The sequence below is a fragment of the Eucyclogobius newberryi genome, unplaced genomic scaffold (assembly GCF_026437365.1).
Source record: "Eucyclogobius newberryi isolate DKJ021-1_F unplaced genomic scaffold, fEucNew1.0.hap1 SCAF_21, whole genome shotgun sequence".
NCBI lineage: Eukaryota > Metazoa > Chordata > Actinopteri > Gobiiformes > Gobiidae > Eucyclogobius > Eucyclogobius newberryi.
The window spans coordinates 259,443-281,926 of record NW_027315846.1 but is presented as its reverse complement, the minus strand read 5'-3'; the positions used below and the strand labels follow the sequence as shown (position 1 = coordinate 281,926).

The 22,484-nt window shown below is 45.3% G+C and overlaps 1 protein-coding gene across 1 annotated transcript in view; it reads left to right on the top strand.

The window, feature by feature from the left end:
* Positions 1–22,484, top strand: part of LOC140370113 (interferon-inducible GTPase 5-like) — a 38,158-nt gene that overhangs the window by 3,236 nt on the left and 12,438 nt on the right. The gene's annotated exons all lie outside the window — the stretch shown is intronic.

Below are 22,484 nucleotides of genomic sequence, written 5' to 3'. Positions count from 1 at the left end.
AAGCTAAGTAGCCTTCTTCTGAACATTGGGATCACTGGAGAGTCTGGCTCTGGCAAATCTACTCTGGTCAATGCTCTCAGAGGAATAAAAAACAAAACAGAAGGAGCTGCAAATATGGTATTCTTGAAATTTTTTACCATGTGCTTTTCTATATCCAATATAATCCAGGTGTTTTTGTGTAAAAATTAGTCAAATGTTTTCTTCAGCACATTTTACTACGGGTTAGGTTAAGTTTTCAAAGTACTGCAGTGGTTAAAAAACAAAAAAATTACATTGATAAAACAATACAATATAAGACAATTGCTGTGTAAATAAATGAATATTTTCAGTACAAGATCGATTGGTGAAAAATAATGCAACACTGGATAAATCTTTTAATGTTGCAGCAGTTTCTGGGAATATGCCAGTGAATGTGGGCGGTGACCAAAGCTAAAGGTCCAATGAATAATATAATGTGTGATGGTGAATTTTCTTTTTCATGGGCTGTGCAATTGTGGGAAAATCATGATCGTGATTATTTGGATCATAGTTTAAATAGTTTGAGATTTTAAAAAAAACTAATAATAATAATAATGATTGTTGCGTTATTTATCATTTTAATCCTGATCCTATATAATTTGCACAGCCCTTGTTCAAACTTAAAACCTTTTTTTGCAATTGAAGCCTGTAGAGATATTTTGTCCATGACGGTCCCTGTGAAGTTCCAGTTTGTCCCTTAAAGTGAGTCTGAATATGTAAATCCAGAGTCAGATCAAAGCCAGGCTCAGGCCAAAACATCTGGAGCGGCCGAGGTTTTATTGATCTGAGAATGTAATGAGAGAAAAAGGTCCAAGACACGTTCAAAGCCCCGAGGAGACGAGTAAAGGGTCGTCATGTGGAGGAATGTGATGCCATACTGTGGAATAATGCAGGCAAAGCAATAAGATCTTTGTAACATCTCTTTACGGTGACGCTCCACTAGAAAAGTTAGATGATGCCCCTTTAATCGAGGTTTTTTTGGTAAAAGGTTGTTGGGAAAATGCATTGGGAACAAGAATCATGTCATAAAAATAAACAAATAAAACACTGGCTATGTTTCCATGCTGTTTTTTATGTATGAGGAGCGACGACTGGAGCTGACAGAGGAGGTCACTGAGGTACTCCGGGAGCTTCCTCAGAAAGGCTTTGTAAATGAATATGTTCCAGTGTCATCTGCAGAATCGGAGCTGTCTCGGATCGTTCACACCTGGACAAGGACAAACTTATGCAAATTACAAATGTAGCAAAGACTAAGGGATTAACTGAATGTGAAAATATTAAAGATTATAAGAGTGCGAAATGTGTTGTATTTTCAAACAGTTACACCACACAATGTGTTTTTAATGATCACCACACTTTTATAATTTTCTTGAATTTATCAAGTGCAACTACAGCTTTCAAGTTGAGTAATTGTACTTTCAAACAGTTACTCTAAAAATCCACACAATGTGTTTTTATTGATCTGAAAAAACAAACACCTCAAAGCCAATCTAATGACTGGGTTTTTTATGTTAGATTATTCTAGATACCTGTAATTAACTGGCCTTAAATGTTCCTAACGTCAGTCTGAAATAATTAAATGGCTTTTCAATGAAGTTTAAGTTGAACAATTGCACCATCTAGTGCCTAACAATATAAAACACTAGGCGTCCCCATTCTAAAACTGTAAAACAGTATCTGCTGCGCTCTAGTGAAAACCCTGCAATTAAAAATACTTTTTTAAATTAAAAAAATGCTTGCTAGTTAACATATGCTAAGCTACAAAGCAATAGAACAGTAGAAGTGGCAAAAAAAGTAGCTGTTAAGTTGGAGTATGATTTAATGGGCTAATTTATACTGTGGTCATAAAAAAGAAAGAAAAAAGTGTCTTAGGAATATAATGTTAGTAAGTCCACAAAGGCAGCAGTAACAAAATATATAAAGTATTTTTACCTGAATTACTTTATAGTTTATTACTACTGCTTTCTCACAACGGGCCATATCCGGCCACCCAGACGTTTTAATCCAGCCCGCAAAACATTACTAATTTACATTAAATAATGTCCTATAGCGTTTTCATAGCCAGAACTACAAGTCCGACAGTCCTTTGCAGTAGCCATCCCTCCCCCGCACTGCTCAGCGCTGCTGTATGTGCTGCTGGTGCGAGAAGTGCTGACGCGCGACGTGCACTTTACAGATTTGAGCAGAGGTCTGAGCAAGGAAAGAGACGTGTGGTTTTGGTAAACCCATCCATTCTCTTCTACCTATCCGGGGCCGGATCGCAGGGGCAGCAGTCCAAACAGACTTCCCTCTCCCCAGACACTTCTTCCAATTCCTACAGGGGGGATCCCAAGGCGTTCCTAGGCCAGCCGAGAGACTTAGTCCCTCCAGCTTGTCCTGGGTCGTCCCCGGGGCCTCTTCCTGGTGGGACATGCCCGAAACACCTCACCAGGGAAGGGTCCAGGAGACATCCGGAACAGATGCACGAGCCACCTCAGCTGGCTCCTCTCGACAAGGAGGAGCAGCTGCTCTACTCCGAGCTCTTCCCATGTGACTGAGCTATCTCTAAGGGACCGCTGATTGAATGAAATGTGAATAAAGCATAGGGTTATCATTTATATTGATATAACCATGAAAGTACAACAAAAGTGTTTTGTATTGATCATTGCAGTAAAAGATGGTCAGAGCGGACACATCTGTTTAGACATTAAATCAAGTTTGGGCAGAAAATATATGCTGTTTAAACGTTGTCAAGATAAGATGCAATAAATGTGAGGAGAGAGTTCAGAGATGTTTGTGACATCCTGTGACTGAGACCTCCAGCATTTCTCCTCGCGCAAGTAAAATAACTCTCCGGTGTCGTTCTTGTTTTTGGAATGTTTTGGGCTTAACTCTGGCATTTTATTTGGTCCGTAACTTGTGAAGACCGTGGCCACGGCAGTGAGGGTAGCAGATCTTCACTCAGCACCCGTTCAGGGACTGGTGTCCGGCTTCACTGTCCGTCTCCCCCGGGGTGACAGCCATCCGAATTTTCAGCAAAAAGAAGACACAGGAAGGTGAGCAAGGAAGTCTGTTATAAATTTGTTGTGTAGTAGAAGAGAAACGTGCACTGCGTAAAGCCAAAAAGGATTTTTAGTAAGAAGGAAAAAAAAAAAAGGTGATAAAACCTCAAGTCAGCAAACTTTAAAATTTCTGGTAAAATCCCATCGTGTTTCCGAGTTTTCGGATAGGAACAGAAATAGGACTGAAAATAGGTGGATAAAAGCTTGAGTCAGCGAACCCTAACGTTTCCGGAAAAGAGAAAATTAAGCGGACAAAGTACCATTGCATTGAAAAGAAAGTTACACCGGAAGTAAGGGATGCCGTCAGACTGAAGAAGGAGGCCTATCAGGCCACCCTGGCTTGTAGGTCTCCGGAGGTCATCAACAGGTATCGGCAGGCCAAGCGAGCCGCGGCTCGTGCTGTCGCAGAGGCAAAAACCCGGGCCTGGGAGGAGTTCGGGGAGGCCATGGAGGAGGACTATCGGTCGGCACCAAAGAAATTCTGGCAAACCGTCCGGCGCCTCAGGAGGGGGAAGCAGTGTCTCACCAACACCGTTTACGGTGCGGGTGGAGGCCTGCTGACCTCGACTGAGATCCGCCCTGAGTACCTAAAGTATCTGGATGTTGTAGGACTGTCTTGGTTGACACGTCCCTGCAACATCGCGTGGCGGTCGGGGACCGTGCCTCTGGACTGGCAGACCGGGGTGGTGGTCCCTCTGTTCAAGAAGGGGGACCAGAGGGTGTGTTCCAACTACAGAGGGATCACACTCCTCAGCCTCCCGGGTAAGGTCTATTCCAAAGTACTGGAGAGGAGAATCCGACCGATAGTCGAACCTCGGATTCAGGAGGAGCAGAGCGTTTTTTGTCCCGGTCGTGGAACACTGGACCAGCTCTAAACTCTCTATCGGTTGCTCGAGGGTTCATGGGAGTTTGCCCAACCGGTCCACATGTGCTTTGTGGATCTGGAGAAGGCTTTCGACCGTGTACCTCGGGGTGTCCTTTGGGGGGTGCTCCGGGAGTACGGGGTCCGGGGCCCTTTGCTCAGGGCTGTCCGGTCCCTGTATGACCGGAGAAGGAGCTGTGTTCGCATTGCCAGCAGTAAGTCAGACCTGTTCCCAGTGCATGTTGGACTCCGCCAGGGCTGCCCTTTGTCACTGGTTCTGTTCATAATTTTTATGGACAGAATTTCTAGGCGCAGTCAGGGGTCGGAAGGTGTCCGGTTTGGGGACCACAGGATCTCATCTCTGCTGTTTGCAGACGATGTTGTCCTGATGGCTCTATCAAACCCGGACCTGCAGCTGCACTGGGACGGTTTGCAGCCGAGTGTGAAGCGGCTGGGATGAGAATCAGCACCTCCAAATCCGAGGTCATGGTTCTCAACCGGAAAAAGGTGGCTTGCCCTCTCCAGGTGGGTGGGGAGTCCTTGCCCCAAGTGGAGGAGTTCAAGTATCTCGGGGTCTTGTTCACAAGTGAGGGAAGGATGGAGTGTGAGATCGACAGGCGGATCGGTGCAGCGGCTGCAGTGATGCAGTTGCTGCATCGGTCTGTTGTGGTGAAGAGGGAGCTTAGCCGAAAGGCAAAGCTCTCTATTTACCGGTCGCTCTACGTTCTGACCTCACCTATGGTCATGAGCTTTGGGTAGTGACCGAAAGAACGAGATCGCGGATACAAGCGGTCGAAATGAGTTTCCTCCGCCGGGTGGCTGGGCGCTCCCTTAGAGATAAGGTGAGGAGCTCGGCCACACGGGAGGAGCTCGGAGTAGAGCCGCTGCTCCTCCACGTCGAGAGGAGCCAGCTGAGGTGGCTCGGGCATCTGTTCCGGATGCCTCCTGGGCGCCTCCCTCGGGAGGTGTTTCAGGCATGTCCCACCGGGAAGAGGCCCCGGGGAATACCCAGGACACGCTGGAGAGACTATGTCTCTTGGCTGGCCTGGGAACGCCTCTGGATCCCCCCAGAGGAGTTAGAGGAAGTGTCTGGAGAGAAGGAAGTCTGGGAGTCCCTGCTCAGACTGCTGCCCCCGCGACCCGGCCCCGGATAAAGCGGAAGAAGATGGATGGATGGATGGATGGTTCAAGAAAAAACAAAAAAAGCAAAGAAAAAAGATGAAGAGTTGAAAATGACAGCATTATGCTGTGCCAAGGCTAAAAAACGTAAGTCAGGAATTAAGAAGGCAAAATTAAAATAAAAAAAACTGAAATTTGTTATAACAAAAAAAAAGGACCCCCTCACAACCCCCCGGTTGCTGCAGCAGCAGCGGTGCCAGACCCCACAGTACCAACAAGATAGAGAGGGAGGAGGAGAGCTGAGATAAATCAGTGACAGGTCCTTGAAGACCTGAGATACAACAAAATATTGAAACTGTTTTTTGAAGCAGCAGAAAGAATGGAAACCAAACGGTGTTAACATAAACTTGTCGTTTATCAAAGTAGATTGAGAGACCATCTCATTAAGGCTTTAGGTGGAAGGAATTAGGAGTCTAAAATGCTCTGTGGGATAGAGCCCCCAGTACGTGGCCAGATCAGACATTAGGTTTGACCTAGAAGTTTGCCACGTAGGAAACACACTACGGTTCATGAGTCATTCTTCTTGAATTCCAACCACACTGTAACTAAGAATTGATATAAAATGTTGTAAATTAAGTTGAAACATAAGTTAATAGAACATATGTAAGCAGTTACATAATAATATGGAAAACTAAGAAAGTTAATCTGGACAGGAATTATATTAATAATAATAATAATTATATTAAAGAGACTATACATATATTATTAGTTTCCACGTCATTGTTTCAACCAATTTAAAGCCATTCTAGAAAATTAAATATACGGTAAAATGGGGACCTGTTGTTCAAAAAATGGGTCAGCAGATCTGAAAGTACAGGCTTGTGAAAATTTTAACAATGACACACACATATATATATATATATATATATATATATATATATATATATATATATATATTACAAGAAAACATATGACTCAATGTCACACACTTGGATCATTGAATACTTGAGTTGTTCAACATCCATGGGGCTCTAAGAGCCTTCATAGGGAACTTGATGAGGTCGCCCTTGAGGTTGGATGGTTTGAACCCCCTCAGCCAAATAATCAACAATACTGGCTATGGATACGAACTCAGGAATGGGGCTACCATCAGTCACCTCCTCTACATGGATGACATCAAGCTGTATGCTAAGAGCGAGCGGGACATTGACTCCCTGATCCACACCACCAAGATCTACAGCTCAGATATCGGAGCATGGCAACTTCGAAGAGGTACCAATAAAAGCGGCTACTGCCAAATCCCTACAACGAGTGAGGCAAGTCCTCAGAAGCCAGCTAAATGACAAGAACAAGTCCCAGGCAGGAATAATCACACTAGCACCCTGAGACTGTACACTAGCTGTAAGGAAGGAGGCCGGGGACTAGTGAGCATGAGAGCCACTATCGAGGACAAAACGTCCAAGATCCATAAGTACATCAAGGACAAGGCTCCAGAGGACGTGCTCAGTGAATGTCTCAGACACTGGGGAACAGAGGGTGATGAGGTGCTGGAGGGTCCATCCTGGAAGGACAAGCCTCTACAAAGGATGTACCAACGGAACATAACTGAAGTGGCTGATATCATGAAATTCTACCATCGCCGGTCTGAAGGACAGAGGCCCTGATCATGGCAGGACAGGAGCAGGCCCTGAACACCAGATCAATAGTGGCCCAGATCTACCACACCAGATAAGACCCAAGGTGTACGCTGTGCAAAGGGGGCCCTGCAGGGTGCAAGATGCTGGAAGGGAAAGCATACATGGAGCGCCATAACCATGTGGCTGGCATAGTGTACAGAAACAGCTGTGCAGAGTACGGGATGGTGACCCCAAGGACAAGGTGGGAAACACCTCCAAAGGTGGTGGAGAATGACAGAGCCAAGGTCCTCTGGGACTTCCAGCTACAGACAGATCAAATGGTAATGGAGAACAAACCGGACATAGTGGTGGTCGACAAGGTGCAGAGGAAAGCCGTGGTGGTGGCAGTACATGGGATGGTAACATCCGGAAAAAAGAACATGAGAAACTAGAGCGATACCAAGGCCTCAGAGAGGAGCTGGAGAAGGTCTGGAGCGTGAAGGTATTGGTGGTGCTCGTAGTGATCGGAGCACTTGGGGCAGTGACCCCCAAACTGGAGGAATGTCTTGAGCAGATCCAGGAAAACATCGGAAATCTCGGTCCAGAAAAGTGCAGTGCCAGGAACAGCAAAGATACTGCGCAGAACCCTGAAGCTCCCAGGCCTCTGGTAGAGGACCCGAGCTTGAAGGGGGATAAATACAAAACCACCCGCGGAGGGTGAGAAAGAGTTTTTTATTTATTTTTAAATTATGTATGTATATATATGTATATATATATATATATATATATATATATATATATATATATATATATATATATATATGTATATATATATATATATGTGACTGACCGTGGAAGTCACCCCGGAGACATTTTGAGTTATTCACAGATTCTGAAAGTGTGAATTCAAAGCTTTCCAATGATGTCTCACTCATGCACATCTGATAATATTTGAGTAAGTTGTGGTCATTTGAATGTAAACAACTCTGAATTCCTCTTACTGAGAAAACTGCCTCTAAAGATTCTCACCTGAGTGAGCCCAGAGTCACAGGGGGGCTCATTTGCATTTCATTGTGATAAGCCCTCCCCCTGTCACACTGACAGCACCTCCCCCTACAGCTGTCACTAAAGACTCATGAGGAGTGTTATTGATGGTAACTGGACTTGAATCAGAATTAGAAGTTACTATATTAAAATGGAAATACTTGGATTACAAAAGGCCCTGAATAGCATCAAAGAATCAGAATCGGGTTTATTGCCATTTGTCGATAAACAGAATTCACAGGTGATTCAGTGCAACACAAACAACAAAACGTTGAACACTGAGCACTAAACGGCATGTAATATACATAATAAAATATAAAGGTATAAAGTTATGTAGTGCTATAGGATAGATGAGTCTGCCTGTCAATGTTCAGTCCAGGTGGGACCAGGACATGGAGATTGTCAACTGGAGGCAGAACAGCTGAATTGCGTAGAAGCTGAGCCCAGAGCGCGCTTCGCCTCCTCGCTCAGAGCGCGCGTCGCCTCCTCGCTCAGAGCGCGCGTCTCCTCCTCGCTGAGAGCGCGCGCGTACAGTGTATCTGTAGAAGACAGAGGGAGAGAGGGAAGGAATTAAATGAAGACAATGTGACATTTGAAGAAACATATCTTAAGCAGAACAGAGAGCAGCACTGAAGTTTTGCCAAGCTCATGTTTACACATTATAGTAGTCAAATAATATGAACTAACCTCAGTGATGTCTTCCAAAGTGTCAACCCTGGTCTTCATGTATGCTTGCTTGATAAGTCCAAAGCCGCAATCAGGGGAGAAAGCGTGTCGCTTCCTCGCTCAGAGCGCGCTTTTCCTCCTCGCTCAGAGCGCGCGTTTCGTTTTGTTATGCTGAAGCAAGGAACAAAGAACAGGCCCGGTGCTAGCTTGGAAGGAACAATCGCAGCCAGGGAAATGTGCTGCTATCCTGGGAACGAGGCTGCAGGTGTGCAGTAGCATGCAGGGAATGATTGACATGTGGGAGAACTACTCGGCTGTCCACGCCACGAGGAAATTAGACTCAGATTTGTTGCCAAAAATCCTCTATTATTCCTTTAACAATCACTAAAATGATCAAAGTGGAAAAAGACTAAAGTTCGAACATTAAGCTTTTAGATCCCATTTTTAGGTCCTTCAAAAATCCCCATTACAATTCAGGTTGTTAGCAGCTGGCTAATACTAGTGGCTGTGCTAATAAACGTTAGCCTTCTGTGGACCGTTTTAAGGAGTCTAATTTCCAACTGTCCGGGTGTTATATTTTAGGATTAGACACAAAGTCCTTGCTCTTGAAAGCTTTGAGGGCGTGGCCGATGTTGAGGGCATGTCGAGTGGGCATGTCTGGTGCAGAGGGCATGTCCGGGGCAGAGGGCGTGTCCGGTGCTACTCGCCGCTGTAGAGAAGGACCAAAGCCCAGATCTTCTGTCTTCAACCATGGACCCTTTGACTTTTCACTTTATCTCTGTTTTTCACAACTCTCGAACAGTGAGCGGAAACAGCATGTGACCTCAGAGAAGTCATGTGACTCAAACACATGACGTCTGAACGTTTGACATAGACTTGAGCTTGTGACCTTTCTCTCCTTAAATAATATGTTTCTAAGTCCAAGTGTTGAGGAAATGAATTGTTGTGTTGAGTTGAACACAACAACCTTTATCTCCCCCTGCAGTTACAAAACAGCTAGTTTAGCTCTGCTGTCACAGCCACAACAACAAAAGATACGTTCAGTTTCCATTTTCACACATGAAGTTAATTTGAGTGAAACATAAGACAGAAATGAGGCCAAATAAAGCAAAGAAACATATTTTATCAGTCGTTTTGTCCATAATTATGTCTCTCAGTCGGAAAAGTGGGGAGTTTTTCCTAAAAAAAAATAACGCAGATTAGAATCTTGTGACGTCAAAACAAATCGTGGGTGTGGTCAAATAAACGCTGCCCGACAACGCCTGTTTCCAAACACACTTGGAGCAACCGACTGGAAGGATCAAGGTAATGCAGTCATTTATTTTAATATTACAGACATGTTCTTTGTAATTGACATAATGACAGAAAACATTAATAATATAGAAAACAACAAAACTGACAAAATTTGAATGGCATAAAGATGTAAAATACATTTTCCAGCTGTAAAAGTAGAATTTACACCAACATCCTCCTCGTTATTAGAGTGAGTGAGAACTTGAACCATTTGAACAGAAACTTTATGAAGCCGACTGAAATAGTGAATGTTTTTACAGTAGTTTGTTTTCATAAGGACAGAATATGTGTAACGTTAGTATTCTGTTGGACCACTGTATATTTCTGCATAAATATTTTGAAGTAACAGTGCTCCTAATGTTAACCACAAGAATATTATTAATACAATCTCTAATAAGATCTCCTGGTTTTACTTTTCATTTTTACTGGTGTTTTGAAAAAGAGGCTTCACTCTGTGTGTGTTTGTGTGTGTGTGTGTGTGTGTGTGTGTGTGTGAGCCATGTTTATATTTAAAATAGGAAATTATTTGCATTTGACGTTAAGTAACCAGGTGCGCGCTTTCTTAACCAAATATTTCATTTTGAATATCTAGAGTCTGGATTTAGACCAGGGCACAGAACTATCACAGCTGCTGCCAAAGTTATGCATGTTATTGCAGGGGAGGACATCAACACCATCACAGAGTGCATCACGGACTACATCAACTTCTGTTTTGAGAACATTGTTCCCTCCCGGACGGTGCAGTGTTTTCCAAACAACAAGCCATGGATTAACCGTGAACTGAAGGCTTCAGGTCAGGGAACAAGGAGGAGCTGAGGACTGTGCAGAAGGAGCTGAGGAGGAAGATCAGGCAGGCTGAGGCCGGCTACAAGAGGAGGATGGAGGAGCAGCTGCAGCAAAAGAACATTCAGGGAGTGTGGAGGAGCCTGAAAACCATCTCGGGCTTCAAAATCCCCCCTGCCCAGACAGAGGGGGATCTACAGTGGGTGAATGATTTAAATGCTCACTTCTTGAGGTTTGATCAGTCACCCACCCCTCCCCCTGCCCAGCTGCATGCTCCCTCTTCCACAGCTGGACAATGCCCTGCATCTGTTCCTCTTTGCTTATCTGCCCCGGAGCATCAGCTCCCCACTTCGCCTGGACTCACCCATCCCCCCAGCCCACGGTCCCCCTGCCAACCACTGACTGTCACAGCAGCACAGGTGAGGAGTGAGCTGAAGAGGATTAAAGTGAGGAAGGCAGCAGGACCTGACGGCATCAGCCCCAGGCTCCTTAAGTCCTGCGCAGATGAACTGTGTGGAGTTATGGAGCATGTCTTCAACATGAGCCTGAAGCTGAGGGTGGTACCACAGGTCTGGAAGACCTCCTGTCTGGTACCTGTGCCTAAGACACCGCGCCCCAAAGACCTCAACAGCTTCAGGCCAGTGGCTCTCACGTCCCACCTGATGAAGACACTGGAGCGGCTAGTCCTGGACCACCTCCGCTCCACCGTGAGCTCAGCCATGGACCCGCTGCAGTTTGCATATCGGTCTGGCATCGGAGTGGAGGACGCCATCATCTCCCTGCTGCACCACTCTCTCTCTCACCTGGAAAAGCCTGGCAGCTCTGTGAGGATCCTGTTCTTCGATCTTTCCAGCGCCTTCAACACCATCCAGCCGCTGCTCCTGAGGGACAAGCTGGAGACGGCTGGTGTGGAGTATGACCTGGCAGAGTGGATCCTGGACTACCTCACAGACCGACCCCAGTTTGTGAGAGCCCGGAACTGTGTGTCTGACACTCGGACCTGCAGTGTGGGGGCGCCCCAGGGCACTGTCCTCGCGCCCTTTCTCTTCACCCTTTACACTGCAGACTTCAGACATGACACGGACAGCTGTGTCCTGCAGAAGTTCTCTGATGACTCTGCCATCATCGGACTCATCACGGACGACGATGACGCGGAGTACAGAGGACTGGCGCAGGACTTTGTGGACTGGTGTCAGCGGAACCACCTCCTCATCAACGCGGGGAAGACCAAGGAGATGGTGGTGGATTTCCGCAGACGCCACCCCACTGCCCCCTCACCAGTGAACATCCAGGGACGGGACATTGAGAGAGTGACTCATACAAGTACCTGGGTGTTCATCTGAACCACAAACTGGACTGGACTCATAACACAGACGCACTGTACAGGAAGAGCCAGAGTCGGCTCTACCTCCTGAGGAGGTCTTTTGGAGTGACAGGGCCACTCCTGAAGACCTTCTACGACTCTGTGGTGGCATCAGCCCTCCTGTACGGTGTGGCCTGCTGGAGCAGCAGCATCACAGGGAGGGAGAGGAAGAGGCTGGACAGAGTCATCAAGAAGTCCAGCTCCGTCCTGGGCTGTGCTCTGGACTCGGTGCAGGAGGTGGGGGACTGGAGGGTCCTGGCTAGATTCACATCTATGCTGGACCATGAGTGTCACCCCCTGCAGGACACTCTGTCCCCTGCAGGACACTCTGTCCACTCTGGAGAGCAGCTTCAGTGAGAGACTGATCCACCCTCGCTGTGTGAAGGAAAGGTTTTGCAGGTCTTTCCTTCCTGCTGCTGTCAGACTTTATAACAAACACTGTTAGTACTGAACACTCGCAATACTGACCTAACCATGTGCAATTCTGTCATATGTGCAATTGCTGTTGGAATTCATGTGCAATTCATGTGCAATTACTGTGAAATTCATGTGCAACCTATGTGCTGTCGTGACACATATTCATGTGCAATTACTGTCGTGATCACATGAAATGGTATTTATGTATTTATTTATTTATTTGTCTATGGGAGTTTTTATCTATTTATAGGAGATCTTCTACTGAAAGTGTTTTTCAGACTTCCTATAAGTGATCTGTTCTTCTGTATCTACCTCTGTATCTACCTGCGTTGCACCAATGAAATTTCCCCATGTGGGACAATAAAGGAATATCTTATCTTATCTTAGCAGTCCACACGGGAGAGTGGCATGTGCACGGGGGAGTGGCATGTGCACTCCCGAAAAATCGTCCATTGCGCCTTTAAGGTCCAACAAATATTAGAACGTGTGACAATGTATTTTCTTTTCATTGGCTGTGCGGTTGTGGGAAAATCCGTATCACGATTATTTGGACCATAGTATTGTCGTGTTTTTTTTTTTGTAATCTTGATTAAAGGATCCTCCACTAGAAAAGTTTGATGAAGCCCCTTTAATAGAAGTTCTTTTGGTAAAGCGTTGTTCCTTGACATCAGAAAAAGGCATTGGGAACAAGAATCATGTCATAAAAACTAAAATAAACAAATGAAACATGGCTATGTTTCCATTTAAAAAAAAATATATTGTCAATGAACAGAATTCACAAACAGAGGAACTTGTCTTTGTGATCCGGTGCAACAAGATATGAGAATAAAAAAATAAAAAAATAAAAATAGTCTGTGTTTAGGGTGAGAAGGGTCGGCTGTGATCCGACCTGCTCGTCCCAGAGTCCTGGAGACGTACAAGTCCTGCAGAGATCGAAGTCTGCAGCCGGTCACTTTCTCAGCAGAGGGCGCTGTAGTCTCTGTTTGTCCCTGTCTGTGGCTCTAGCGTACCACACGGTGATGGAGGAGGTGAGGATGGACTCAATGATGGCCGTGTAGAACTGCACCATCATCTCCGCTGTCAGCTTGGCTTTCCTCACCTGCTGCAAAAAGTACTTCCTCTGCTGGGCCTTCTTGATGAGGAGCTGATGGTGGGCTCCCACTTGAGGTCCTGGGTGATGGTGATGCAGAGAAAGCGGAAGGAGTCCATGGTGGTAATGGGGGAGTCTGAGATGGTGAGGGGGGGCTCGGAGGCTGTGACTTTCTTGAAGTCCACGATCATCTCCACTGTCTTCTGGGCGTTGAACTCCAGGTTGTTACTGCTGCACCAGGACACCAGCCGCTCCACCTCCCTCCTGTAGACAGACTCATCCCCGTCCGAGATGAGCCCGATGAGGGTGGTGTCGTCCACAAACTTGATCAGTTTTACGGAGGCGTAGCTGGAGGTGCAGCAGTTTGTGTACAGGGAGAAGAGCAGAGGAGAAAGTACACAGCCCTGTGGAACTCCTGTGCTGATAGTCCGAGTGTCCAAGAAATTCTTCCCCAGCCGCATGCACTGCCTCCGATCCGTCAGGAAGTCAGTGATGAGTTTTTGGTCGTCTGCAGTACGGGGGGCTCTGGGCTTGTAATTGGTGAGAAGCTGGAGCCCACTTCACACAGAGGCTGTTGTTGGAGAACTGCTGCTTCAGACGCGTATTGTACTGAGATCTAGCTCTCGGCACCTCCCTGCTAAATGCATACTTTGCATCTTTGTAGTGCTCTCTATCACAGGCCCTGTTCGCTGCCTCCTTCTGCTGCCTCAACTGCCTAAGTTTGGGTGTTTGACATTGTTGAAAGTGACTTTGGTGTGTGATGGTATAATGCTGTCTTCACAGAATCGAATGTATGACATCACAGTGTCCGTGTACTCATCCAAACTATCCGTGGCAGTTCTACAGAATCTCTCAAGAATTTAAAAAAAAAATAATTTTCTTATCAAATGCAACTACAGCTTTCAATTTAAGGTATTTTTGTAAATTATTCCAAGACCATGGTTCAGAGAAAATAAAACCTGATTTTACAGCTCTGAGACATCGAGGAACGTGGAAAAGTATTTGGGATTAAGAGCGTACTCCAGGAGCTTCCTCAGAAAGGCTTTGTAAATGAATATGTTCCAGTGTCATCTGCAGTCCTATCGGAGGTGTCTCGGGTCGTTCACATCTGTGCAGGTTTGGACAAGGAAACTTATTCAAATTACAAATGTAGCAAGGACTAAGTGATTAACTGAAAGTGAAAATATTAAACATTATAAGAGTTTGAAATGTGTTGTACTTTCAAACAGTTACTCAACACAATGTGTTTTCATTGATCTGAAAAAAAAAAACACCTCAAAGCCAATCTAATCTAATTAACTGGCCTTAAATGTTCCTAAAGTCAGTCTGAAATAATTAAGTGAAATTTCAATTAAGTTTAAGTTGAACAATTGCACCATCTAGTGCCTAACGATATAAAACACCAGGCGTCCACGTTCTAAAACTGTAAAACAGTATCTGCTGTGCTCTAGTGGCAAGAAAAAGGATTGCATAGGTAAAAAAATAACAACAACCCTGCAATTAAAAGTACTTTTTTTATTTTAAAAAATGCTTGCTAATTAACATATGCTAAGATACAAAGCAATAGAACAGTAGAAGCGGCAAAAGAAGTAGCTGCAAAGTTGGAGTATGATTTAATGGGCTAATTTATACTGTGGTCATAAAAAAAATTAAAAACAAAGGGCTGTAAAAAATACACAAAAGTGACCTAGGATTATTAGTAAGTCCACAAAGGCAGCAGTAACAAAACATATAAAGCATTTTAACCTAAAGTACTTCATATATTTCATTACTACTGCTTTCTCACAATGGGGCACATCCAGCTCCCCAGACGTTTTAATCCAGCCCGCAAAACATTAGTAATTTAGCTTTAATAATTTCCTATAGCCTTTTTATAGCCAGAACTCCCACAGTCCTTTGCAGTAGCCACCCAACCCCCGCACTGCTCAGCGCTGCTGTGTGTGCTGCTGGTGCGAGAAGTGCTGACGCGCGACGTGCACTTTACAGATTTGAGCAGAGGTCTGAGCAAATAAAGAGACAGGCATCCAGAACAGATGCCCGAGCCACCTCAGCTGGCTCCTCTCGACATGGAGGAGCAAGAATTGAAAATGACAGCATTATGCTGTGCCAAGGCTAAAAAACGTAAGTCAGGAATTATGAAGGCAAAATTAAAGAAAAAAACTTAAATTTGTTAAAACAAAAAAAGAAAAGTCCTTGGAGACCTGAGATACAACAAAATATTGAAACTGTGCAGTTGTGTATGTGTGTGGCAGCTTGAGCGCTATCCTCTTCTTCTTCTGACTACTTATGCTATCAAACAATATTTATTTTTTGATTCCACTTGCAAACTGTTCACCGCCTTCTTTTCTTTCTCTCACTCCTGAGGACCTGTGGACCCAGATGTCCCTCCCCTGGTGAAGTGGTCCCTGCCCTGTGTGGACGGTCCCTCATCTGCCTGAAGAGTGGGTCCAGCTCGACTCAGACGGTCCCTCTTCTGCCTGAAGAGTGGGTCCAGCTCCAGTCTCCCTCGTGTCCGTCTGTCCGTCTGTGAGAGTGGGATCTCTCCTTCACTGGAACTCCTCCAGGTTTCTACGCTTTTTTCCCAAAGAGGTTTTTTTTTTTTGTAGTTTTTCCTGGCCAAGAAGGAGAGTCTAAGGACAGAGGACCTGGGACATCGTCCCTCGTCCCCACAGACATTGTTGATTCATTTCTCCCTGTGGCCCTCAGAGGCAACTGTTGTTGTGATTTTGGGCCTTACAAAAATAAATTGATTTGATTTGATTTGAATTAAAGTGTGATTGGAGTGAACTCTTTTGAAGCAGCAGAATTATTAGAATTAAAGCCATTCTAGAAAATTAAATATGCGGTAAAATGGGGACCTGTTGTTGAAAAATGGGTCGGCTAAAAAAGTAAACGGGGAGTCAAAATGTAATTCAGAGGAAATTTGAAAGAGCCTTCATAGGGAACTTGATGAGGTTGTGGAAAACCACCCTTGAGGCACAATTCATCCATCCATCCATCCATTTTCTACCGCTTGTTCCCTTTCGGGGTCGCGAGTGACTGGAGCCTATCCCAGTGACTTCGGGCCCTAGGCGGGGTGCACCCTGGACAGTGGCCAACTTGTCGCAGGGCCAACACAGAGACATAGACATTACAGACAGTTCACTCTCTCATTCATTCACTAGGGCCAATTTAGAGTCACATAATTTTACCTAACACATGCATGTCTTTGGACGGTGGGAGGAGCCGGAGAACCCGGAGAGAACCCACGGTAACACGGGGAGAACATGCAGACTCCACCCAGAGAGATCATGTGATGTTGGATGTGATGATCTCCTTCTTGGGAGGCAAGAGCGCTAACCGCCTTTGCCACCGTGCACCCTTCACCTTGCACAATTCAATTCAATTTATTTTTGTAACGCCCAAAATCACAACAACAGATGCCTCTGAGGTCGACAGAGAAAAATGAATCAAGCAATGTCTGTGGTGGCGAGGGACGATGTCCCAGAGTCCTCTGTCCTTAGACCCTCCTTCTCGGCCTGGAAAAACTACAAAAAATCTCCCTGGGAAAAAGTAGAAACCTGGAGGAGTTCCAGAGTGAAGGAGAGATCTGACTCTCACAGACGGACAGACGGACGCGAGGGAGACTGGAGCTGGACCCACTCTTCAGGCAGATGAGGGACCGTCTGAGTCGAGCTGGACCCACTCTTCAGGCAGATGAGGGACCGTCCAACGGGGCAGGGACCACTTCACCAGGAGAGGGACATCTGGATCCACAGGTCCTCAGGAGTGAGAAAAAGAAAAGGAAGGCGAACAGTTTGCAAGTGGAATTAAAAATTAGGGAGTGTCTGCAGTGCCGCGGCGCGCGGCCGAAAAAGCCATGTTATTTTTGTGCTGGCCGCGCGCCGCGGCTCCTGAAACTGCGCCGCTATTTGACCACGTTTTAGCGCCGTTTTAGACCCCGCCGGGTTAAGGTTAGGGTTAAGGTTAAGGTTAGGGTTAAGGTTAAGGTTAAGGTTAAGGTTAAGGTTAGGGTTAAGGTTAGGGTTAAGGTTAAGGTTAAGGTTAAGGTTAGGGTTAAGGTTAGGGTTAAGGTTAAGGTTAAGGTTAAGGTTAAGGTTAAGGTTAAGGTTAAGGTTAGGGTTAGGGTTAGGGTTAGGGTTAGGGTTAGGGTTAAGGTTAAGGTTAAGGTTAAGGTTAGGGTTAGGGTTAGCCATGAGGCTATAACGGGCTATAAGGGAAATGCCGCGGTCCCTGAAACTGCGCGACCATTTGACCGCGCCGCGGCTCTCCAGCCACGGCCTAAAAATGTAATATTGTTTGATAGAATAAGTAGTCAGAAGAAGAGGATAGTGCTTAAGCTGCCATACTTCCCCCAGCACAGTTGCTCCTAGGGAAGCGTAGCTGAAGCTGTGGGTTTATATTTCTGTTCCTAACTAGTTTGACCATAAGCGATTTCAAAGAGGAACGTTTTACGCCTGGTCTTAAATGAAGAGACTGTGTTCACATCTTTAACATGGACCGGGAGCTGATTCCATAACACAGGAGCTTGGTAGCTAAACACTCTACCTCCTACAGTACTTTTAGAGACTCTTGGCACCACCAGAAGGCCGGCATTCTGAGAGCGAAGAGCTCTGTTTGGATGATATGGTTCTATAGCATCTTTGAGGTAGGATGGGGCCATGTCATTTATGGCTTTGTAGGTCAAGAGTAGAATTTTAAATTTGATTCTAGACTCGACGTGGAGCCAGTGAAGAGACTTCAGCACCGGCGTAATGTGTTCTCTTCTTTTTGTTCCTGTTAGTAATCTTGCTGCTGCATTTTGAACCAGTTGAAAGCTTTTTATGGAGCTTTTAGGACACGCTGCGAGCAGGGAGTTACAGTAGTCTAATCTAGTCGTTACAAATGCATGGATACGTTTTTCAGCATCGGTTTTAGGCAGGATTCTTCTGATTTTGGCTATATTTCGCATATGGAAATAGGCTGTTTTACAAGCTTGATTTATATGTGCTTTAAATGAGAGCTCCTGGTCAAATAAGACTCCGAGGTTTCTTACAGTAGAACTGGAGGCTGTCTTGATAGTGTAACTGTATTAAATGCCACCACTGGATGTCGCTAATGAGTCATGTTGTCTGAGTGGCTTTATAAGAGACACAGAATAAGAGACACTTCCTCTGTAACATGCTACATGACAACTTGTGAATAAAAGGCTTGAGCACAAGCTCAATTGTTCACTAAACTATGACTCATTATTAGGAGTGAACACAGGCTACACTGACATTGTCCAGTGTGACTATCTGCTCAGATAAAGCGTCTCGTAGATGCTTAGGGACAAGCACAATGACCCCGATTTTTTCAGGGTTAAGAAGCAGGTAGTTAAGTGTCATCCAGGTTTTTATCTCCTTCACACAAGCACTAAGTCTGTCTACTTGATCGCTCTGATCAGGTTTCATTGATAAATACAGCTGAGTGTCGTCTGCAGAGCAGTGGAAGTTAATGCCATGCTTTCTGATCATGTTGCCTAACGGCAGCATATAGAGAGTAAACAGAATTGGACCGAGTACTGATCCCTGTGGCACACCGTAAATTACTTTAGAGCAAGGTGAGGAGCTCTGGTTTACATTAACAAATTGGCACCTATCAGTGCCAGGATTTAAAGCAGCTGAGGGCGGGGCCTCTGACACCTACATCACATTCTAACCTCTGCAGTAGAATGTTGTGGTCGATGGTGTCAAACGCTGCGCTGAGGTCCAACAGAACCAGGATTGAGACCAGTCCATCGTCAGCGGCTAATAACAAATCATTTGTGACTTTAACTAGTGCAGTTTCAGTGCTGTGGTGGGCTCTGAACCCTGCTGTGGTGGGCTCTGAACCCTGCTGTGGTGGGCTCTGAACCCTGCTGTGGTGGGCTCTGAACCCTGCTGTGGTGGGCTCTGAACCCTGCTGTGGTGGGCTCTGAACCCTGACTGGAAAACTTCAAATAAGTGATTGTCCTGTAGGTGGCGACAAAGCTGTTTTACTACAACTTTTTCAAGGATTTTAGAGACGAAGGGAAGATTTGAAATAGGTCTGTAGTTTACCAATAGGTCGGGATCTAGATTAGGCTTTTTCAGAAGAGGTTTAATGACTGCATGTTTGAAGGACTGTGGAACATAGCCACTTTCGAGTGAAGTATTTATTATATTAAGAATAGGGTCTATAATTAGGGGGAGAATGTCTTTGAGGAGCTTGGAATGGGGTCTAGGACACAAGTAGAGCTTTTAGAGGACATAATGGCTGAAGTTATCTCTACTTGATCAAGTGAACCTTTCTAAATTTACAGGTGGATTTATATGGGACGTTAGATTTACAGCTTGGGCTAGTTCAGGGCTAATAACGGGGGTAATTTCATCTAATTTATCTCTGATTGTTTTTATTTTATTGTTAAAAAATAGGAGGAAATCATCAGAGCTGAGAGAAGCTGGGATTGAGGGCTCTACTGCACTGTGACAGTTTGTTAGCCTAGCTACAGTGCTGAAAAGAAATGTAGTGTTACTTTTGTTGACTTCTATTAGATTTGAATAATATCTGGTTTGGGCCTTACGCAGAGCCTGCTTATAGGACAGCAGCAACTTTTCCATGCTTTTAGGGATTCTTCTGTGTGAGAGCGACGAAATAATCCCTCTAACTTTCTAACTCTTTGTTTATGTGAACGCAGTTCTTCATTGTACCATGGGGAGGCGCGCTTTGGCCTAATGACCTTCTGTTTTAACGGTGCTGTAACATCAAGAGCAGACTTCAGAGAATTCATGGTCAAGTCGACAAATTGATCACTTAAACTGGGACTAAAACTGTTCTCAACAGGATCACATGACATGTCACTGAATATTGGCTCAATTATTTCTTGGAATTTTGAGATAGATTTTTTGGATATTGTCCTTTTTATTGTCCTTTATTCTGTGGGGCTGGATGATCTTTAAGAGTAAACTGAAAGGTAATTAGGAAATTATCTGACAATAGGGTTTAGAGGGAGGACAATGAGGTCACTAATCTCTGTTCCATACGTTAGGACAAGATCCAGAGTGTGCTTATGGGTGTGAGTCGGTTTATTTACATTTTGAGTGAAATCAATGCTGTCTAACAAGGCGTTGAAGGCATTACTGAGAGAGTCATCACTCACGTTCACGTGGATATTAAAGTCTCCAGCTACAACTATTTTATCCCAAGCTAGCACTAAGTTTGATATAAAGTCAGAAAACTCTGTTAAAAACTCTGAATAGGGACCAGGAGGTCGGTAGATAACTATGAACAAAACTCCTTTTTGGTTTTTCATATTTGGACATGTGATTGACACATGAGGCTTTCAAATGAGTGAAATGCATTGTTAGTTTTAGGGCTCATGAGTCGCTTGAGTGTGAGATCACTGCCACACCACCACCTCGGCGTGTGCTCCTGGCGGTCTGAAAGTTAACATGGGTGGGTGGGGTTAACATGTGGGTGGGGTTAGCATGGGTGGGTGGGGTTAACATGGGTGGGTGGGGTGAACTCATTTAGTCTGACATAATCGTCTTGTTGAAGCTACGTTTCAGTTCGAGCTGAAGATCTATGTTATAGTCACTAAGTAATTAATTAACTAAAAAGCAATTTGGAGGAAATTGCTCTAATGTTTAGCAGTCCACATTTTATGTGCTTATTCATTTGTATATTTGTGTCATTTGTGAGCGTTATTTTCCTTAAAGGTTGAATGGACGATTTTTTGGGCCCAAATCTAAGTCTTATTTCCTCGTGGCGTGGACTGACGATTAGTCCTGCCACGTATCAATCATAAAACGCACCTACCGTTCACCTGCAGCCGCGTCAGGCTCGTCCCCACGTTTTTGCGTGTCTAAGCGCATTGATCTATCATAATATAGTTCCCTCAGTGTACGGGACAAAATGAAGACGGAGAAAGACTGTTCGAGCTGACGCAGAAATAGACGGAAATCTGCAGGAGACGAGAGATGCGATTCGATCCGTCGCGCTAATAAACAAACGCACGTGTGTGTTGTATCAGTCCACACGGGGGAGTGGCATGTGCACGGGGGAGTGGCATGCGCACTTCCGCCTGAATTCGCAAATCGCCGAAAAATCGTCCATTGCGCCTTTAAGTTATTTGGTCTGACGCCTGAAATAGTTTTCTGAGATGTGACTTTTTGGCATTATTTATACGAGGGTGCCTTGAATCTGAACACTTCACAAGTGACAGAGCGGGTGAGGGTTCAGCGACAGAGGAGCGTCTTACACTGCTGCTCTGCGCCCGTGGCTCATCCCTAGGTGGTCACTTTAGGCGACTAAGACTAAAGTGACCATCACTTGTGCATCAAATGTGGCATATACCAAGGTGATGCGCTGTCCTCACTGCTGTTCTGCATTGGTTCGAACCCCCTCAGCCAAATAATCCACAAGTCTGGCTATGGATACCAACTCAGGGATGGGGCTACCATCAGTCACCTCCTCTACATGGATGACATCAAGCTGTATGCTAAGAGCGAGCGGGACATTGACTCACTGATCCACACCACCAGGATCTACAGCTCAGATATCAGAATGTCATTCGGACTAGAGAAGTGTGGGCGGATAGTGACCAAGAGAGGGAAGGTAGTCCACACAGAGGGGGTCTCACTCCCAGATGGAACAATAGCAGACATTACAAGTACCTGGGAATCCCACAGGCAAATGGCAACCTCAAAGAGGTATCAATGAAAGCGGCTACTGCCAAATACCTACAACAAGTGAGGCAAGTCCTCAGAAGCCCGCTAAATGGCAAGAAGAAGTCCCGGGCAATAAACAGCTAAGCCCTGCCAGTTCTCAGACCCTGCCACGCCCTGCCAGTGATATGATACCCTGCAGGAATAATCAGTTGGCCAAAGGAGGAGATACAGAACACAGATGTTAAGACACGAAAGCTCCTGACCATACATGGAGGGTTCCATCCCCAATCCAGCACCCTGAGACTGTACACTAGCACTGGTGGTGCCCGTAGTGACCGGAGCACTTGGGGCAGTGACCCCCAAACTGGAGGAATGACCCCCAAACTGGAGGAATGGCTTGAGTAGATACAGAAAAAACATCAAACATCTCGATCCAGAAAAGTGCATGAACAGCAAAAATACTGAAGAACCCTCGAGCTCCCAGGGGCCTCTGGTAGAGGACCTGACCTTGAAGGGGGAGAAAT